This window comes from Bidens hawaiensis, unplaced genomic scaffold, assembly GCF_021521415.1.
Source record: "Bidens hawaiensis isolate Kalapana, Puna unplaced genomic scaffold, B.hawaiensis_p1.1 tig00419696_1, whole genome shotgun sequence".
In the NCBI taxonomy this organism is placed as follows: Eukaryota; Viridiplantae; Streptophyta; class Magnoliopsida; order Asterales; family Asteraceae; genus Bidens; species Bidens hawaiensis.
In genome coordinates, this window is record NW_027504929.1 from 129,208 (window position 1) to 138,854 (window position 9,647).

At 33.6% G+C, this 9,647-nt stretch overlaps 1 pseudogene across 1 annotated transcript; it reads left to right on the plus strand.

Moving 5' to 3' along the window:
* Window positions 1-1,219: 1,219 nt before the first annotated feature.
* Window positions 1,220-5,798, plus strand: LOC143609487 (aspartic proteinase 36-like; annotated as a pseudogene). The gene is made up of 10 exons (XR_013149429.1): window positions 1,220-1,464; window positions 2,437-2,566; window positions 2,662-2,912; window positions 3,808-4,035; window positions 4,104-4,266; window positions 4,361-4,434; window positions 4,505-4,601; window positions 5,026-5,098; window positions 5,202-5,273; window positions 5,357-5,798. The product of XR_013149429.1 is annotated as an aspartic proteinase 36-like (transcript).
* The last annotated feature ends 3,849 nt before the right edge of the window (window positions 5,799-9,647 follow it).

Here is a 9,647-nt window from a genome sequence, read left to right on the forward strand (position 1 = left end):
GCTCTAACCTAGTTACAAATAAAGTCCAATGATTAAACTCAATCCTAAGCATGCCCTTTGAACATATAAGCACCCTTACAGGTTCTTTGTTTCAAAACTATGAATTTGAGTCAAATTCAACTAAAACCTAAATTTACTTACGAACTTTAAACCCAAATATACAAAGCAACTAGATATTCATGAGTTAGAATAGCGAGGGAGTTACGAACCCTTGTTTATTTGAAGTCTCACGAATGCTAAAAAGAAAAAACAAAAATCCATTTTTCTAATATTTTAACTCTTATTCATGTCAATAGGGGGTGTAGTTGAGTAGAGCCTGAGTTCATCTAGAACCAAACTCAACCTGTGAATAATTTTTCAATCTTAGACTCGAGTCGTTTATTAATTATTTTAGTTATATTTATACTTATTGTCGTTTATATAACATAATATATACATATGTTATTTGCTTTTTTTGATAATTTAATATATAATAATTTTTTTATAAAATAATATATTTAATATATTAAATAGCAGTTATATAAATAAATAGCTTGTGACCCGTACATTATACGAACACTTTATAAAAAAATATTCAATAATTAAGCGACATACAAACAACAATAAACTCATCATATATTGTTAAGAGAAAATCGAGAAAATCGTTGTATGGTAATGTATAAAACAATTTAAGTATGTATTTAGTTATTTTTGTTATTCAGATTAATATTTAATAGTTATAAATTAGCAAATAAACTATCATGAATGATTTCAGTGATTTGGTTTTAAATTCCGAAGATTAACGTGAGAGTGACAAGTGACAGAACATTGTAGATTATATTTATATTAGAGAGTATTGAGATAGATGGCTCGACAAGTGAACCTTGGTTCATTTATTAAAACTTATTTTTAGGTTTAGCTCGTTTAAGCTTAAGCTTAATTCAAGGTTTTTAACAAACCCATCTATAAAGTTAAAAAAACATTATCCTACTTTTAAATTGTCACATAATAATATTTAAAAAGAAAAAGAATATACATATATACATTTAAGTAAACTAAAGACGACCTTGGTCTTGTACAAGTCTACTCTACTACGATCCCTGGTCTTGCTTCTCTCTGCTACAAGCACGCAACCATCTTTCTGTTCTTCTTCCCACTTCAATTCCACAAACTATCACAACTCATATTAACCAAAAACCAACTCATTAAGGTAAGGGCAAATCCGTCAATTCCCATAAAAATGCCGGTGACAGGCAGTGGGTTATTATTACTCATCCTGCTGACGGCGATGATTACACTTTCTCCGGTTTCCGGCGAGTCTCCGGCGAGGGTTTTAACGCTGTCTCGTGCGTTTCCGGCGAACAAGTCGGTGGATGCTTTAAGGGCACGTGACCGTGTCAGACACGCAAGAATATTACAGGGGTTTGCCGGCGCCGGAGTTGTGGATTTTAATGTTTTGGGTAACTCTGATCCTTACTACGGCGGGTAATTTTATTGGAATTCGATAAAGATGTTAACTTTATTTACTTTTGGCTTTTGGAATTTGAACTTGAATTTGGAGAATTGATAAGTTAAGGCTTTGAATTTATTGTTTAATTTGGGTGATTTTGACTTTTGTTTGTTCAATTAGGTTAGGGAAGTTTGCTGTGGTTGATTCTAGGGCCAAATGCTTATGTATTCAGTTTTTAAAATTTTATTTTTTAAATTTTGTGTATGCTAAATTCATTAGTATTTATTAGGGGAGTAAACAAGTCGGCTTCTACTCGTTTTGATTTACGTTCCGAGCTATTTTTCTAAAGCTCGAGCTCAGTTGTGGGTAGTTTTTCTAGCTCCAATATGGCCCAGGCTCGTTTGTTGTTTATTAATTCATTTATGTACGCATTTAATTATTTTTATATATGCTGAGAAAAACCTTAAACGAGCCTAAGATGAGCCAAAGCTTAGCTCAAGCTCGGCTGTGCAATGTGAAATTAATACAGAGAAATCTAAAAGAGGTCAAACTTAAAAATCACAAGGCTTGATGAGCATAAATGAGTTTCCTATACAAGGCTCGAGCTTGGACTTGATAACTAGATGAGCTTTATTTGAGGTTCGAGCTTGAAAAAGGTTAACACGTTTCGAGCTTTTTATCGATCCAATTTCGAGAAGCTCGGCTCGTTTGCATCCCTAATATTTATGGCGTTTGATGATTATGTTTATCACCTGTCTAGAATTAAAAAAAAGTTGAAAAATTGGGGACATTTGGCCTTAGAATCAAGAAAAGCAAAATTCCATAAATTACTTGACTAAATAGAAGTAAAAATCACCTAAATTAAAAAATAAATTCAGAGCCCTAATTTACCAATTCAAGTTAAAGAATTCAAAAGTGATATAAGCTAAATTCTATAGAACTTAAAAAAAAATTCTATATATGCTAAATTCAAAAAAATTTTATGATATTTGATGATTACATTGTAGATTGTACTTCACAAAAGTGAAATTAGGGACTCCACCAAAAGAATTCAATGTGCAAATCGATACCGGAAGTGACATATTGTGGGTCGCTTGTAGTTCTTGCAGTGATTGTCCCCAATCGAGTGGATTCGGTGTATATTCCGTGTCTATCTTTTTTAATTACTTAAATTTCTGTCTATTATATTGCTTGATTAATGCTAATAATTAATAAATCATTTTTTTATATAGATTCCACTTAACTTCTTTGATGCTGCAAGCTCTTCAACGGCTTCTATGGTTTCGTGTTCGGATCCCGCATGCTCTTCTAATATTAAAGTTCAGGATGCATCATGTTCTGGTGAACACGATCAATGTGGTTATGAGTTTCATTATGCAGATGATAGTGGGACTTCTGGTTATTATATGACCGATTTGTTACATTTTGATATGGTTATGGATGCTTCCATGATTACCAACTCTTCAGCTTTCGTCACTTTTGGGTGAGATTTTTTTCAATTTTGTAAAATATTTATTATCATGCGACGGAATTAATTTAATTTTTTTTTTTTGTTTATTGATCAGTTTTGTTGTTGCTATAAAATTGATTATTCGTAACTTAAAACAGTTTTTTAGCCCTAAATAGTTAGAAACTTAAAAAAGCATAATTTGTTTATCCAAACATTAAATGTGAATTATTGTGACCGCGGTCTAGGCTTGTAACAAACTTAACGGGCACGAATGGAGCATGCTTCGTGTTCATTCATTCAACTTTAATGGAACAAACGATCGAACACGAACAACTGAACGAACAGGGGGTTTCTTGTTTGTGTTCGTGAAGTGAACATGTTAGTGTTTGTTTGTTAATATAATGAACATGTTCGTGTTCGTTTATGTTTGTTCTTTAACAATATAAACAAACGGTTCAACGTAAAGGAACACATAACTGAACATAGATTAACAAGCATATCTGGGCTGAAAGTGGTTTAAACTAATGTGAAGAAAAATGTGCCGTGTCTAAAAAGTTATAAAACTATACCAAGTTTTATAGAGTCAAAAGGTTTTAATAAATATCTTTAACGAACGAACTTAAACAAACATAAACTACCGAACATAGATGAATGTAAACGAACTAACATAAATAAATTTAATTAAACGAGTACAAACAAAAGTTCACAAAAATAAATGAGCGAACGAGACACGTGTTTATGTTCATTCGTTTAACTAAATGAACAAAGTATTTTGTCATGTCCGTTCGTTTATTAAATCAACAAACTTCCCATAGAACGTTCGCAAACTGTTCACTGAACTTCGGTTCATTTACAGGCCTAGACCGCATCACTTAATTCAAGTAATCAGTTTGATTAATATTGTAACAATTTGTGAATTTAATGACAGTTGTAGTACCTATCAATCTGGTGGTTTGACCAAATCAGATAGAGCAATGGATGGAATTATTGGATTCGGTCAACACGGTTTATCTGTAATATCACAACTTTCGGCTCAAGGGATTACTCCAAAAGTATTCTCACATTGCTTACGTGGCGATGGTAACGGTGGAGGAAAACTCGTTCTTGGTGAAATTTTGGCTCCAACTATGGTTTATAGTCCCCTCGTTCCATCACAGTAAGTATTATTATTATTATTATTATTATTAATGACTTTTGTAATCTTTTTCTATTTTTAATTTTCAGGCTTCATTACAATCTAGAGTTGCAGAGTATAGCTGTCGGTCAACAGTTATTGCCTATCGACACGTCAGCGTTTTCCACATCAGATAATAAAGGAACCATTGTCGATACCGGAACAACATTGTCTTATCTCGCTGCACAAGCATATGAACCATTTGTTGATGCTGTCAGTTTTATTTCTTTTCTGTTTTAAACGTTAATATAACTTTATTTGACTTCTTTGGTCAAATAAGTAATATAAGTGAGCTTCTTGAATGCAGATAACTGCTGCTGTTTCACAATTAGCAACACCGGTTTCTTTACAGGATAGCCAGTGTTATTTAGTGACATCAAGGTACTTTCCCATTTTTTCTATTTTTTTAAAATTTTTATTTATTTATTTTTTTCTGTATTCCATACACTAGCATAGCCGCGGTATTTCCCGAGGTTTCGTTAAATTTTGCTGGTGGTGCATCCATGATTCTTCAACCAGAAAAGTACCTTGTGCTCGGGGATCCTGTTGTGAGTTTATAATTTCTTCTTTCCATTTATTTATATTTCCATAATTTCTCAAGACATGATTTTAAACCGAGACTATTTTTGTCCATTTGTAAATTTTAGGTTTATTTTTTGGTCATAAATATCAACGTAGGTTCAGTTTGTCGTATTTTGGTCGTTTTTTTGGCACATCTGATTCAATAAAGATGTGTTTTTTTTTTTTGTCGTGTTTGGGTCACCATTAAAATGTTCTGTAATGACACAGTCAAGACAAAAAACATTTTTTTTAATGACTCAAATGTTTAAAATAATAAAATGGGACAAAACTGAAAGTTCATCAGGTGTCTATTAAAAAAACTCAATTTTTTATATAAAACAATGTATTTGTGCTTGTTTGGTTTATATCAGATAAATGACTAACACGTCACGTTCTGGTTATTGAACAAAGTTTCTTCAGGACGGTGGTGTTCCATGGTGCATTGGCTTTCAAAAATCAAGCAACGGGATAACTGTTCTTGGAGGTCGGATAAAAACTTAAAACAGCCTCAAATTTGCATCAACTTGTAATATAGTGTGAAAAAAGACTATTTTACCCTTAATATACTGAACTCATTGTCATTGCAGATCTTGTTCTTAAAGATAAGATCTTTGTTTATGATTTATCAAGAAACCGAATGGGATGGACGGATTATGATTGTAAGCACGATTCACTACCGCTCTTGTGGTTGTAAATAACTTTTGTAAATATTTTAAAGTATTTTTTTATATGTTTTATTCAGGTTCAGCTGAAGTAAATGTTTCCATCAAGTCCTACAATAATGAATATGTTAATGGTCACTTGAGTGGTAGCATATCATTAAGATTCACAAGTCTTAATGTTCTTTTTGGTGCATATATTATTTTGGTCTTTATTATGGTGAATAGACAGTGAGGAAGACGGCTTTTTTCCATCATCCGAGCCCATCTCCGGCCTGCTCTTAACGGTTTTTGAGCAAGAATTTTGTTATTTCTGGTTTTTGTGTTGATTTGGGTTGCGGGTTGCTGCCATTTTACTCGTTCGGGCAACGCTTTGACTTGTGTAGGCTGCTGTGGTTTAGATTGAGTGTTTTTTTTTTCTTTTATATTCATTCTAGAGTTGAATGATTTTGTAAGAAAACAATTTGATGTTGGTAACTGTATACTTATTATCTAATTATCATTTAATTATGTAGCATTATTAATAATAATGCAAGAACAATGTGATGGAATTCTCTATGGAATATTGGTTTTAAATAATCCCAACTATGACCTATTGGTAAATATCAGTTTAACTTTACACTTGCCTGCTGACCGTCCCAACTATTGATGTATTTGTTTTTAACGGGCCGCGACTAATGGATGTTAACTCTGTTAGTGATTTGCTGACATGGACCTTCTTCTCCGGTCGGAAACTTGCCGGAAACCTGCAACTTGCCTCCATTTTCCCTAATATTGTCACACCGTCTCCCTCTCTCTTCAAAAGACATCGGAAATTAGAAAATAAAGTAGATTTCATCTTCTTTCATGGCCAATCCCTATATACCAAATCCGATTTTATTTTCAAAAATTTGAAATCAATGTTACACGATTTACAAAATAAGCATAGGGCTTTTGTTAAGAGGATAAAAACGAGTCGAATGATGTGTCAATTACCTCGAATGGTGCACGATTAACGAGGGTGGACTTCGCCGGAGACAACAACGGCGGCAAGTCGGTTAGGTTTCGAATGAGGGGAAAGATAGAGAGAGATGGTGTAACGATATTAGGGAGAATGGAGGCGAGTTGCAGGTTTCGGCCGGCAAGCTTCCGGCCGGAGAAGAAGGTCCACGTCAGCAAATCACTAACGGAGTTAACATCCGTTAGTCGCGGCCCGTTAAAAACAAATACATCAATAGTTGGGACGGTCAGCAGGCAAGTGTAAAGTTGGGACTAATATTTACCAATAGGCCATAGTTGGGATTATTTAAAACCAATATTCCATTCTCTATTGATGATTAATGTAGATTTGTATGATTAATATTGAATCGAGAGTAATGTAATTGACGCGAAATTGTAAAACAAGTTTACAGTATGTAAACTTTAATTGGTGGAGTGTGTCTGTCTACGTTGCAGTGACGTGTCAAATTGATCGGTTTTTAAATTGAACTTCCTATTGTATCCTTACAACATGCGTAGCCGATGGACTTTAACTAACAAAAGGTGTTATCAAGTTACTGCAACGTAGGCGGATGAGCATTCATTAACTAAAACAATAAACGTATGTAATGGTTTAACCATGTTATGTAGTTTTTTTTTATTAAAATATGATAGATGAGTGGAATTGGTTAAAAAGAAAAAGTATTTGTTCCTAACGGTTCGGTCTCAACTATCATCTTTTGGTCACTACCGGTCCCAACTAAGGAATTGGCTGTTGACGGTCCCAACTTTTAACGTATTTGTTCCTAACGGTCTGGGACTAACAGAATCCTAACGTCGTTAGTCTCAAGTGGCCGGAAAAACGTTTTTGACCGGAACACTCAATTTTTTTCCCCGAAAACTGAACATTTTCGTCCCAAACATCTTGGTAACTTTGTATCGGACCTTTACCTTTTTTCTAGTAAAAGCCCCAATTATTGAGGTTGCTGGAAACCTTAGAACCATCGTCGGAATCGATTGATGGTGCTCAATTGTGGTAGTTGGTTGGCGGTGAGTCAATTGGTGATGATTGCGGTGTTCAGGTGGTGTTTTCCGGCAACAAATTTGACTTTTCCAGCCAAAAACGTTTTTCCGACGACCTGAAACTAACGGCGTTAGGATTCTGTTAGTCACGGACCATTAGGAACAAATACGTTAAAAGTTGGGACCGTTAGTAGCCAATTCATTAGTTGGGACTGGCAGTGACCAAAAGGCAATAGTTGGGATTAATAAAAACTAATATACCATAAAATATGATAGATGAGTGGAATTGGTAAAAAAAAAAAATTGTGGCCCCACCCATCCCCCCCCCCCCCTCGGGCGCCTCCTTTTTGGCTCCCCTCTCCCTCCCCACGTAAAGGTGTTTGGCGCCGGCTTGGGTTAATGCTTACTACATGTGATCTGAGAAAACCAAAGGGATTGTAGTCTAGCGATATCAAGGCGATAATCTCTATGTAGTCTAGCGATATCAAGGCGAAAATCTCTAAGTAGTAGATGGTTTTAGTCTGCAATGAACAAAGGTATGCATATAGTAGTTTACCTTGTATGTGAGTTAGCCGATCTACTTGAAAACACAAGTAAACCGAACCATTCCGTTAGTAGAACCAAATCTATCTTACAATTTTTTCACTTAATCGTTTACCCATTCCTTCACTTTTAACTGATCTTCTAGCAATTATTCTAAAAACCAAGTAACATACCAAATTAAGTTGGGTTGGAATGGTTGAATAAGGTTGTCATTTGAGAATGCCCAGCAAAAATAATGTACAATAACAATATTAAATAACTAACGGATCATTTCAACATAAGAAACACATTCCCATGGCATGGGCTATATATATTTATTTTCTAAAATCAAACTTATATAAAAACTAGCAAGAAGTTAGAAAAGAAAACATACAAAACAAATCCAATATGGTGTAGTGGTAGGAAGCTTGGGTTTTTCAATGGAGACTCAAGTTCAATTCCTACTTACAACACTTTGGGGGGGTATGGGTGGCTCTATGAAGAAGACTGAGGTATGGGTGGCTCTATGAAGAAGACTGAGATCTTTGTGATTTTCAGTTCGATCATGAAGGCAACCGGGTTTTACCATCAATGGGCCTTTGGGCGGTGGGTTTTCCCCAGAATTGGAGATAACTTGGAGGCGCTTAAGGGCTCCGTACGGCTGGGTTGGGCCAGCTGGCGGTGGCCTTTTGTCATTGGGTCACCTCGTACAAAGTACCTAGGCATTATATGTTTGCTGGCCGTTCAAAAAAAAAAAAGAAACAAAAAAATTCCTTAGGAAAATTAATAAAACCAAAACTACATAATTCCTTCAAATCCAAGTTCAGGAGTTTGACCCGGTTTTTGCCTAATTAGTAACTGTTGATTTAATCATTTTTCTCAATTTTCTTGCCTAATTACTATTTGGTAAATTAATAGCCATAATTTATTAGCAAATCAAAATAAATAAATCTATTCTAATCTAATCTAACTAATATATTAAAGCAACATAGTTTTATCCACATGTCCTTCACCTAGGTTGTCTACATAGATTTTCATGTCACCAACCTTCCATAAATTTAATTTCCACATATTCACAATAAAATTTTAATCAATGATATTGGCTTTTATATTTTTGTAACTTATTAATGTAATTATGATATTAATTATTCTAATTATTGTTAGAATTAAAAAACCTTATTAAATTTACTATGTTTAAATTGTGCATCGTTTCTTCTTTAAAAGGCACATGCTTCGTTCAAAAATCATAACGCTCCCCATCGTTAGTAACCAGATTCTTCGCCCCATCTATAACCGGTTCTTCATGATTTGTCGGTTTCATAATCCAAACAACATTAAATATGTTCATTGTTTGCAATTATCATGTATGATTTATATTTTAGTGTTTAATCAATTTTTGTGAAGAACAACATCAAATTGATTCACTGTTATTGGATTTAGGGTTTAACCGCATGATTTTTTATACTAACGGTTAATAGATTTGATATTTAATCTATTCCTATTAATCGATTTATATTTTAATCTATTTAGGGTTTAAAGTCTGATTTTTTTTAAATTATCAGTTAATCGATATGATGTTTAATATGTTTGTTACTTAAAATTATGTTTATATATTGTGATTTTTTGTTCATAATACGCCTTTTTCCAAATTTCACTAATATTAACTTATTTTTATGACCTATCAATTTATTTTTCCAAGTTTCACTAATATATTAAGTTTCACAACCTTACAAAAATTGTTATTTTTAATTAAAACAATCTTACAAAAAAAAAATTAAATAAATCTTATAAAATGCACACCGGGAATTTTTTTTAATGGGGATGGATCCCCGGCAAACATTTCAATAAAAATAAAAGAAAAGAAAATGGGTT